Raw genomic sequence first — 12,934 nt, forward strand, 5'->3', positions numbered from 1 at the left:
ATTTGCTACCATCTCTTTCCTTCCTACCCTTGAGATCTAATCCTTGAAAGACCTATGAAAAACAGGTTAATTTAGGGAAGTTAATTCCTTGCTCTCAGACTAAATTGATTTTTTTGCTTGTTTGTTTTTTTTTTTAAAAGTATTTTTACGCACTTTTCTTTTACATGTACTTCCCACCAATCCATAATACCAACAACAAAAAAAGCCACCTGAGTCAAAGCACAATACTATCTTTCAGTTTATCATACTTTTAATAGCTTGAAATACTGAAAACTCTAGTGCTGAAAGCTTCACTATCATTAAAGCGCCCACCCCCCCCCCCCCCAAAAAAAAAAAAAAAGACACGTGGAAACTTCTCTTGAACCCAGAATCTCCCTCTTTCAGCAAGGATAATTGGCTTCTTCAGCTACCACTACAGCAATGGTCTCTCTCATTGTAGGATGTTTTGTGAGCCATTGGGAGTCTAATCACTGAAGCATGAATCTAATTTGATTACATTTATTTTTATAGCCTTTCGTCTGCATTTTCTAGGGCATATGTGAGAATTTCATAACTATAATAAAGCAGTTATATTTGTTTGCACATTGGGTACTCTCTGTCTAAGGCAACAGAGATATATCAAAAACAATGTTGCACTCCGGCAAAAAAAGAGAAATTGAGGAGTTATGGAGCAGCCTCATTTTATGACTTCACAGAGTAAGGAAAGTTCCTGCTAGCATCATTCTTGGCATACTGGCAAAATATAATAGTTTCCCCACATGCACAAAGGAGGGTGTTGATCTCTGCATAAAGCACTTTAATGCACACAAAGAAAACTCTAAGGCAGGTGTGTACTGCTATTGAAGTAATACTGAAGAAACAGAATATGATGGCCATAAGTTCAGGGAAGCTGTATTTCCTCTTATGGGAAGCTGAAGGTGCGTAGAGGGATTAAGTGCAAAAGTTCATCTGTATATTAAAATAGTCTTGATGAGAATGTGAGTTTAATACACCACAGGTAGAAAAGTGTTGCTGACAGTGAGGGCATCGTACATCAGAACTTCTCCAATCTGCACAACAGGTAACAGCTTCTGTTCCTCTGCTACACTCTTATCATCTTATTTATGATCAGGTTCAATTGACAGAGACCAGTATTGCTCTCATGCTCAAGGAGAGCATTACAAAACCCTGTGCTTTAGTAGTGATAATGCTAAAATTCAAGTACTCTTATTGCTACAGATCCCTCTTCTCTTTACAACAACAGCAGAATCCTTCCCAGCTGCTCTGCTGTATCTAATCTCAGAACGTGCATCTTTTCTTTTGAGGTGATTACCTCAAACAAGATTGCTCCATTATGTTCTGCTGAACTCTACCCAGTATTGGTTTTTAGACACTAAAAATATTTACTTTATTTCATCTCTGTCTTGATTTTAGTTCAGGATTAAGGCTTACAACTCATTTGTTCACTTTCCTTTATTTATTTATTTATTTATTTATCACTTCTATACATACAAAAAACATGCACATCTGAATTAAAGACATTACATATTTTGTGACTAAACACATTAGAAGTAGTTAACAACCATGATGACCTCAGGTAAGCAAAAGAGAAATTTCTCAAAAGTTGTTAAAAGCCAAGAAGTTCACACCAAAAAAAAAAAAAAATGAGCAGGTATCCAGGTGATCATGGAAAACCTGAGCAAGGAGTCTCACAGAGAAACCTTCCTCTAGCCCAAACAAAAAGAGGAAATAGCAGAGCAAGCACTTGTAGATTCATGATGTGGAAAGGGAAGATAGCCAGCAAGAACCAGCAGAGTTGGAAAGTTGATGAGAACAAAATACATGTTTTCATGTTTGTGAAAAATTTGACAGCAGCAGTGCCTATGAGAAGTTCTGTCTGGTGTACAATCAAGCAAGTACCATCTTAAATTAATATCAAATCCACTTCCAAAGAGATCAGTAGCTCATACAATTCCTCCTTTCTCCCTGGATATCCTGGAAGAACAAGCACACTCTTTGTATGAGGACAATAAAAGAATTTCTGTGGGCTCTTGTAACGAATGCACAGCAGCAGCCATTCACCATAGGCTGATGCTTATGTGACAGAACAGGGTGCTAGAGTCTGGTTAAAAATACGGAATATTTTGATTTCCTCATATCAGACCTGACATAAAACTGTGAAAGAACACTGTGATTACTAGGTCTTGAATTAATGAAATACCATAAGACTTTCATCATATGCAAAGTATTTCTTGTACTGGCACAACTATTTTCTTACGTGTAAAGAAACAGAAAAATGCATATAGATATTGCTGTTTTAATGACTAAACATTGGAAACACTTTCTGTCATTTAACTGTAAAATACCAGTTATGTTAACAAATACTTTTATTAATATTATATTTTAGTTATTAGTATTAATGCATGATTGTTTTCTTTGGTACAGCAAGAGAAGAATGAAGCCATCTGTCAGATGCCATTGTTGTTTAGAAGTGGAGGGCTCTTGTGTTATTTGCTCCATCCATCCTTGCTCTGCCAATCAAGAGCTAACCATTGTCACCCAGCTCTCCAACACCTTGGTGAACAAACCTTACACAGCAAGGTTGGAGCCATGGTGATGAGCCTGCCTGAGCACAGGAAAAGAAATGCAAGCCTTGCAGAAGGGCTAGCAAAGCCCAGCACAGCTCTTGCCTGCTCCAGGTGTGTTTTCTTCAGTTCTTGCCGGGGGATTTAGAAGCTGAATTCTTCTTCAACCTCCCTCTGTTCCTTGCTGGGGTAAAAACAGCAAGGGAAAAAGGAGGTATTACGGAGATTGTCATCTTTGTCACAAAGGAGTAACACTGAACAGAGGCAGAGGGATCTGGGCAAGAGCAGACTCACTCCTGTCTCCTTTGAGGAGTGGTCTGCAAGGAGCAGGAGAAGGAAGATAGAGCAGGTCATCCTGGAAACAGCACATGACAAGCAGGGTGTAAGGATGCTGCTATCCTTGACATGTTTTTTTGGTGCCATTTGAGAGCACTCACTGGGTAAGTTATGCAAGCAAAGGAACTGTAATCCAAGTGCATTAGTGTTTTTCAACCTTAAGCAAACGAGCAGATTGGCTAAAAATATTTACACATGATGGAGCAAGTCACCTCTAATAAGGTCACCCAAGACCTCTAATACTCAGTAAGTTCTTTATAAAGTTTGGCTCAGTCACATTCCTGAAAATGATGAATTTGTTGTACATCCATGTAGTGGAAGGAGTTTTTTTGAGCAGTGGCTTGTAAAAGTCTAGAAGGCAAATGAGACTGTTTTTCTGTAGTGCTCACACAAGCAAACAAATAAATAAATAAACAAACAAACAAATAAATAAATAAATACTGTGGTCAGACACCAAGTCTTTTGGAAGCATTTTGCAAATCTTGGTGAAGAACCTTTTAAAGCTATGTCTTGTAATAACTACCAAAGCATTGGAGAATAATCAAAATATTTTTCCAGCAAGTCTAAATCATAGCTCAAGTCCATGTGCCCTCATCAATTAACCTTTCAGTTACTCTGATTCAGGACTTTCAGATAATGGAGACCTTCACCAGTGATGTGAAATGAGCCCATCTATGACGGCAGAGTAATTTTTATGACTGCCTGATGAACACATTAGTGTGCAGGCAATGTCCCCTGAGCAGGGATTTCTGGAAATTGCATAGATCAATACCTCCCTGAGGCAGGGACAGCTGCTAGTCCAGTTCCCAGACAGCAAAACTGGGGATTGTTCCTTTCAGCATTTCTGAAAATGCTGAAAGACTCAGGTGGAGAGGAACTTGTCTGTATCTCTATCTATAACCATCCTGAGACTCAGATTCAGTAGCTGGATAGTGATTAAATGGTGATTCAAAGATGTGGAATGTGTGAAAGACACCACACATACCTTCTACCCTGCAACGTTTCTCTGTCCTCTTCTCCTGTAGCCAAAATCCTCCTATCTTGATTTATAAAGAAATGTATATTTACATTTCTCTCTATATATTACATAAAAATATATATTTTATATATAATATGTTATAAATATATATATTATATGTATATTATATATAATGCATGTAATATATATTATATACAATGTATATAATATATATAATATAATATATTTATATTTATAATTTAATTTGTATATTTTATATACACTGTTGCGCTCAACTGGAAGTGCAAATCATGCTGTAGACCAGCGGCTGCATAGAGCCTTTGGGACACACTTTAGGACAAGAGTACAGAAAAGTTGCAGTGTGAATTTGGTCATTAGTCCCTTTCTGGCAATAATAGAATATTTATTAATACCGATAGTGTACACCACCATATTACCCCTGGCAGTACAAGTTGCATCTGGACTAAAGCAAGCTGACTTAGTTGAAGCACGCGATGTTTATGCCAGTTTAAGGATTTTTTTTTCCTGACTGCAGGAGCTGATACCTGATCCAGAGGGGGGAAAAAAAATGCTGAGAAAACTTAATTTTTTAACATTTTTGAAAGAACTTTTGCTGTCAAATGTTTGTTAAAAATCGTTATGTATCACATTGCTACAATATTTCTGATCTGGCACAAGGATCCCTAAAATCAGATGCACCCTCTCATTGCATCCATCTGTTAACAAATGCTAACTGGGAGTGGAATGAAGATATTTTTTACTCAAATGCTAAGATTTTGCTTATGTGCATGTTTACCCGTGTATTAAAACCAAGTTCTATTTCAGTCTTTTTTTTTTTTTTTTTTTTTTTTTTTTTTTTTTTTTTTTTTTCAGTTACTTGTGAAAGTAATGGAGATGGAAAAGTTATATAGCATCATCTAGTGGACATGTGTAAATGTACAGGAGCTTGCAATTCCACTATCATTCACTCAAAATATCTGGCATCAGTACTAACTACAAAGGAAAATGTAAGTTAAATTCATTATTTGCAGCTGTCAGCCTGTGGATTGTAAGAAAAAAATATAGTATTAGGCTAGAAGCTGTGTCATGCTCACATTGTTACCATTCACAGTTGTAGAACAAGGATATCAAACACCTTGTTGCAAGCGGGTATTTTTTGTTTGTTTGTTTGGCAAATGAGCTTAAGCCAAAGAATTTTGGTGTGGGGTTTTAGTGTAAGGATGGTAAAAGCCCATGATCAGGGCCTATATTCATTCTAATGTACTCACTTGGCTTTGACAACATAAAATAAAATATTACTGAATTATTTGTTTAAAGGTACAGAACCAGGAGAGGAATGCAAGTTTTCTGGCTCCAGGGCTGAGATTTTGCAATTAGATTAATTAGAAGAAAAAGCCGCATAAATCCAGGAAAGAGTTGCAGACTTTTTATATTCACTGCTCTGCAACTGTCTTCTGCCTCCTTCTCAAATGATAAAGATTTCAAGGTTTCATGATTGTTTGCATTTGACTGTGTGCTATGTTAGTATGTCCATCCATGTTAGCCTGTAGTGAGGTAAATACCAAGGCAAAAACCAGTGCCCTGGTCTGTCATTTAAATCTTGGTACAATGTGAGACATACACCAGGGTGCAGGATAGTTAGGCTATTGAGGTCACGTTGGGCCTGATGACTATGTCAATGACACTCCTTGCCATCTCTGCCTGGTATTGTCATTCCCAAGGAGCCACAGCCTCTGTCGCTGAGGAGATCAGCAGCTCCCTTCACTACCTGGATGGCATGAGGAATTTGGCTCATGGCTTCCTGTATGATGCTGCCAGATGGTTTCCCTCAGCCTGGTACTCACTGTGGGTAAGCTCCAGGTAGCTCCTCACAAAGGCCATGGTGCAGGCAGGGAGAGAACAAACTCAGCTGGGACCACAAGTCACAGTGGCAGGAGGACAGAGAGCTGTATGCGAGGCTGAAGGAGAGACAAATCTTTTATTTTAACAGAGATTATGACAACTAAACATGACAATTAAATGAGACTCCAGTTGAATAAGTTCATGTGTCACATTTTTTTCAGGAAATGGCTCTAAGCGGATGCCAAGGATATTTTGGAAGCTCGGCACTTTTCCCTGTGAAGTGAGCAAGTCCGCAGAGGTTCTAGTTTGATAGCACTTTCTGGGGACTAAAATTAATTCTTTTCAAATCAATTTAAAACACAACATCTGTTCCTCTTGTGTTGCTTAGAAAATCCAAGGCCCAATTTTGGGGTCTTGGGCAAAATATGGGCCAGTGGATTAGAAAGTCATGTCCTACGACAGTTGCCCATGTGTGTTCCGCAGTGTTTTTATTCATTTTCATTATTGTTCCAAGCATGGGGACTTCTGTGGCACTTACATTTATGTTTCCCGTGTAATATAAGCAGATACTAGCCAGCTACAGTAAATATCATGGCATTAGTTCTCACAGGGCGGTATGTGTATCAGGTACCTAGCATAGACATGAGTATATTACCTGTATTTCACAGGAATCTTTAAGCACTAGACACCTGCTTTATGGAATTGTTATCAGTGTATATGAAATCATGGCATATGAAGAATCTCAGAAGCAGAGTTCTTGGGAGCATCCAGGTATTGGAGTTTGGGAAGTGATCTAAAAAGAAATGAAAGTGAACTTAAGTTAAAAAAAAAGAAAAGCATGAAAAGAATGGAGAAAAGAAATAATTATAATATTTTCCAGAAAAACATCTGGTTCTAAAATTGTGTGTTCTCTCATCTTTCAACTAGGTGATGTGACATCACTCCATATACTATCATTTTGTCTCATCTCAGGATAATACTAGTACTGTTGTACAAATATCTTTCCATACCCTATAATTTCTCACTTTTAACATCTGTCCATGTATATGTTTGCTCCTTACACATCTTTTCTAGGTATTATAATAACATGAGAATGTTTCAGAAATTACTGATTTGATGTAGGAAGTATATATTAAATACACATTTTAATTTAAACAGATTTCAAATTTGTTTCTAGTGAGTTATTCACGCTTCTCTGAACAAGTCTAAAATCTATTTTTCTTGAAAATCAGCCTTATTTCCTCTGTCATTGCAAATGAAACAGCAGAGCCAAATTACTGTGTTCTATACCAACACAGAATATCAATTAGAAACAACAAAAGCGTTATTCTTTCACATGAGACAAGTAGAATTAGGCAATAAAGTAAGGATGATTTATACATCATGTCTGTTATTTTACTGCATTTCTTTAGAATTGTCTTGTACCAAAATTTATTTTTCCTGCTTACACAGTAAAACCTAAATTATTTCTTTGAGAAATGTTTTTGCTAGCTCTACTTTCCTTTCTTGCAAGAAAGCTTCTCCCCTCCCCCTCCATTTTTTTTTTTTCCTAAGGAAAATGGCTGCAGCTGGAAGAAGATGAATCACAGTCCTCTGTAAATTTTCTCTGCAGTCTCTGAGTTTCAAGAGGTGAAAATATCTCCTGATTTAAATTTCTGAATTAATTGTTTACTCCTTCCAACTGGCAAAAAGATAAAAACCGGCTTTGGTCCAAGTTTCTAATTGATTCTGTCATTTTGCATACTTCACATCAGATAGTCTGGGTGCTAACATTTAGCTAAAGATTTACTGCTTTGGATGTTTGTGCTTTTCTTTTAATGAATCTTTGCCATTATGCTGATTTTTTCTAATTAGTTATTCCCACTTATTCTCATTTTCATCTAATTAAAATGCCATACTAAAAATATAAGTGAGGATTCAGTTAATTTGTCTTATAAATGGATGCATAATTAATGAAAGATTGAAATAAAGCCAATTCAGAATGTAATTCTGATACTTTTTCTGCAGTTTGCTTTTTCCCTAGTGATATACAAGCAAACAGCCAAAAGATTTCCTTGAGTTTATAAGCAGATTTAGCTCTGCATTTGAGTAACTCTCTCTGGACAATGTAGATATATATTATATTGCCTTTAAACTCACCCTGAAGTTAGTAGGAAGCTTAATTCAAAATTTCCTCTTTTCCTGTTTGTTTGTTGTTATATGTGTATATATATATGTATGTATGTATGTATGTATATTAACATTGGTCCTGCAAGCAGGCCTTGTATGTAGGCTTGATCCCATATCGTTATTTTTACTTTGCTGGAACTACACTTTCTTTTAAAATTAGCAATTAGAACTCTGGAAACATGTCATTTACACTATTTTTTGCAAACACCCAGACAGCTGTTTACCTAGCCATCCTCATGGAAAAATGACAGTTTCATCAGGAAAAGACGAACTACGTATGGCATATATCCCACCATAGCTATGAATCTGGTATATATATATTTTTAGAATTTTAGAATTGAAGTGTTTGGCTTAGATTGGGAGCATTATTCATTATAAGTTTATTTTCACTTAATTTTAATTTCTGTATTTGTGTGTTACTGTGTGATCAATTCAGTAGATAGCTCCTTAAAAAAAAAAAAAAAAAAGTGATTATTTTATTATGCCAATACTTCATCAGCAGAGATTATCAGAGCAACTTAAAGCCTGAATTGTCAGGATCTGCAGTACAGGTTAATTCTTCTGTTGAACTAGGATCAGCAGGTAAGATGAAAAGACTTTTGCAGATGGTAGAACAGGAGAAATAGATAACATAAGAATGATGTTTTCCAAAGGAGGATTTATGGAGGAGCCATGATATGAAGGCACAGCACCTACTGTTTGCTCCACCACACATACGATGCAACTTCCCCTGGGATTCCTGGTACTCTTAGCACAACTTGTATTGCTGCATTAGTGGTGGAGTCCACCCATGTGGCCATGGGCTTTGGCTGATAATCTTTCCTGGCAGCCACACCCAAGAGAAGTGAAGTAGCAATTTAAATATCCCCCTTTTTTTTTTAGCCCTGTCATGGGCTTTTGCTGGAGGACACTGAAGCTAGAGAGATCCTCCTTGCCAAATATTAAAAGCGTGTGACAAAAGGAAATAGAATATCTGTTCAAAGCTGTAACTGCAGACTATAGCAACAGAGATTGGTGAGACTGGTAAACAGTCTAAATATATTCACTGCTACAGGTTTACCCAATAAAATATATGAAGAATAACTTCAACTAAAGTGTGGTCTTCTTTTCCTTGGAAGCACTCATAACCACTGGTGCTAGTGTAAGTGCCACGGCAAAGTGTGCCAGGTGACTGCAAGCCTTTTCCCTACCGATATTCCACTTAGAATAAAACTCATTCATCTTCCCCTTAGGATATTTGCCCTAAATGAGAGTGAGTTAATCCTACCTTTCAGTGCTGTCTTCTGTGACTAAAGAATGGTGACATCCCCAGCTCACCTAAAGATTTTCTCACCTGCAAAGCTCTGCATCAGTTCTGAGTTCATTTGAATGAAGGTAATGATGCCTCTTCTTTACTGGCTTGCAAGTTCCTTCCTCAGTGTCTCATCAGGAGTAAGGATTGGGACCAAACATGGGCCATTATTTCTTCTTATAGTCCACTTCATTGGAAGATACCCAGAAGAAAGACTGCTGGACAAAATCCTGCTGACTGCTCTACTTTGCACTCACTGAAGATATTTTGATATTTTACAGCCTTCATATACATGTTTTTTTTCTGTTTGACACACACACAAACACACATACACACACCAAGTACTGTTATAGTCCAAATAGCATACTCTTTAAGAGTAAGAGACAATTTGCTTAACTTTAACTGTTTATAAAAATAAAATAAAATAATTAAAAAAAAAAAAAAAAAGACGTAACTGTTTAAACTTTATCTGCAATGAATGTAAAGAGGTTGACATATCCAGAAAGAGATTCTTGTTACATCTCAGGAGCCTTTAACAAAATGGGATACATTACCTACTGGAAGTGTTTGTCTCTCTGCATTGACTATACAAGGAACCTATACAACTTAGACATGATGCTTAGCTGTTATGTGACTAAGATTAGGATAAGATAAATACCACCATAAATGATGGTATCTTGTTTTATAAGCTTCTTTTCAACAGCTTGGTTTTCTCCATTGACACAGAAATAGTGCAGTAAATACATCACCTCAACTAATCTATTTTAGTATTGATGCTTATCAGCAGTTCTGCAGTTATCTTGAATAAAACTCTGCATCCCAGCTGAAAAGTATGTTGTTTTCTCTTGAAAACCTGCTAACAACTACACATCAGTTCAGCATACCACTATCCACAAGACTTTCCAGGTCTTTCTCCTATTGCAGTATCTGTAAAGGCACAGCCATACCGAGTAACTAGTGGAGTGGTTATTAAAACAATGATGAATAAAACAGTGATGCTGACATTACCAATAGTCTTCCTTAACATTCCACTCATTTGAAATGCTGACATACCCAAAGTAATGGTTATGACTCAAGACCTGTCACTGGCACCACTCAGGTCCTGTTGACACCACGTGAATCCTCTCCTCTGCTCAAGGCAGTAAACAAACATGACTGGATTCCAAGCTTGAAATGCCAGTGTGGAGACTTCTCAAAGGCAAGCTGTTGCCCTTAAAGTATTACAAAAACTATTGCAACTTATTTGCCCATGATAAAAAGTGGGAAAATAGTGCAAGATCTATAAAATTAATTGTAATATTTTGCAGGATTTTTTTTCTTTAAATTGAACTCATTAAGGGTCAATTGGATTGTTGAAGTCCTGTTAGCAAAAGACAAAAGGTTCAGACTTTAAAAGATGAAGGAATTCAGCAGAAGTTACTAGACATATTTGTATTTTACAACTTATATCATGTAGTCTATAACACAAATCTTTATACGTTAGCTCTAAAATTGGCATAAGGCAGGCATTTATGTCATTGATTTACCTTAATTATTTATTATTTATATAATTCTTCATTACTATATTAAATCTTTTGAGAACTTAAAGTCTGCATCCAGATTAATTCATATTTGCATTTCTGCCCTGAATACTGTTAACAGGGACTGCCTTTCTAGATAACAGAGTGGAGGACAGGCTTTGTGCCACAGTAAATGTTCATACAAATATGGAACAAGTCAATTTGCTACATGCAAATCTGCCATCAGGATATATATATATGGAATTTCTGTGAAAACTGAAGGCATTTTTTCACATCTCTTTACTGTAAGCAATGAAACTGAAATCACTTGTGTAGTTCTCACTAGGAGAACTCAAATTCTCTACTTTGATTGTATAAAGGCATAGAGAATTTAGACTCCCAAATCAGGCACTTTTGTAGTGATGGTAAAAATAATCCCCACCATTAACCAGTCTTTCATATTCCCAATCAAAATTTCTATCCTAGCATGATTATAGCCTTTACACACTTTATTTCATAGAATCATAGGTTTCCTTTATATATCTTGCACTTCAGATAATGCCTTTCAGCATCCTTGCTTTTCAGGTGAGATTCACTGCTCATTACCTCAGTCAAAGCCATACATATATATAGAGAGAGAGATAGATAGTGCAGTTCTTGGCATTTACCTTCAAGATTATTTTATAGAATGCCTTTTTTTAAGAAAAACAACTAAATTTGAAAACATTTCTGAAATTATTACAGGAAATTAAGTAACAACAATATTGATTTTATTTAATATATTTGTTTATGTCTGAAGCTAAGCCTAAATTTCAACTCCTTCTACAGTCAGCCAAGAATAATACATCTCTTGGTGATGTATTTTAAAAGAGTAATGTTCTGGAACATGCTTGATTCTCTGCTTTGGCCATCAAAGAAATCTGCATAGTTAGATTAATCCTGAAATGTTCACAATTAGCTGAGAAAAATTCAATTCATTTGAATTTAATGAAAGGAAAAGTTGGTTATTTAAAATCTCTATAAGGGACCATGATTTGGCAAAGAGTTCTCAAGTTTATGCTGATCTCTGTTTGGTTGAACACGTCATTTTTCATTGTTTGTTGTTGTTGTTTTTTTCTCATTAGTAGAGCCACAAATAAAAATTGACCATTGAAAAAAATTACGCTGTTTTCTAGGAAGTCTCCTTAATACATAGAAAAGATGGAAAATGTTTGAACTGAACTTATACATTTCTTTCAAGTCTACTGTTCAAATTTGCAGACAACTTCATCTTGCTCTCATCCATGTTGTATGTTTAGGGTACTTTAAGCACACAGTGACTGACCAAATCACAGAACTGCTTCAAAGAAAGTAAGCATTTGCGATTTTTCTCATGTGAAAGTATGGCTACAGAGATAAGAAATACATTTGTTTGCTGACTACTGTTTTGCAACAGTTCCTTATCTGAGAAAAAGCAGCTGAATATTATACAATCCTAGAAGTAGATGAGGTGAAGGTAGCTTGACAATTTCATTTATGTTGAAGTGTAACTAATTCAAATACCAATTTTATCAGTGGAGGGGTGGCCTTTGTATTGCATTTGGAGTCTGCAAGACCATGGAGATTTAACAGGAGACTTCAGGTCTTTATGGTGATCGTTTTCACACAAAACAAACTGACACTAAAATACAGGTAGCCAGTTGCTAGACATCAGCTAGGAACTTACAGCATTTCACATCGGCCATGGAAAGTTGTCCCAAGACCAAAATATAAAGATATCAAAGGCAGCACCTGGCTTATGCCACTGCTGCTCCTTGGTAGGCACCCAGACCCTCCTCAAAGCACCTCATTTGGAGTCACTCAACCCTATGTCTGATTTAGGGGTGAGCTCTTTGATACTGCTGCCTGAGCTTTACCTGGAGGAACTAGGCAGAGAAAGGGGAAGATGGCAATTAGCAAAAATAACAGGGACAGAAAGTTTCATAATACTACTGGGCAAAGCAGTACTGCAGCATGGCTGTCTTTCAGAAGGGTGGGTATAAACTGTGGGCATACATTTCTTGTCAGGCTGATCCCCCTTAAACGTCTGCTCTTGCACCCCACACCTCACCAAGAGGACAGAGGCAGAAGCATTACTCACAGCTTGCTCACCTGGAAATGCCAGGTCAGGGTCACAGGAAAGAAGGAAGGGAGACAGGAGACCTCTGCAGTCTGAGTCATCCTTTTTGCCCAGCCCTCACCTTTCATGATAAAAGCCCTGCAGCCACAAACACCT

General features: G+C 36.8%; 1 long non-coding RNA gene across 1 annotated transcript; it reads right to left on the reverse strand.

The window, feature by feature from the left end:
- Positions 1-2,690: 2,690 nt before the first annotated feature.
- LOC309876810 lies at positions 2,691-6,507 on the reverse strand. The gene is made up of 3 exons (XR_014317254.1): positions 6,377-6,507; positions 5,724-5,837; positions 2,691-2,748 (listed from the first exon to the last, which is right to left on the reverse strand). It is a non-coding gene; the product is annotated as an uncharacterized lncRNA (long non-coding RNA).
- Between the last annotated feature and the right edge of the window lie 6,427 nt (positions 6,508-12,934).

The sequence above is a fragment of the Aythya marila genome (genome assembly GCF_965140915.1).
Source record: "Aythya marila genome assembly, chromosome: 3".
Lineage (NCBI taxonomy): Eukaryota > Metazoa > Chordata > Aves > Anseriformes > Anatidae > Aythya > Aythya marila.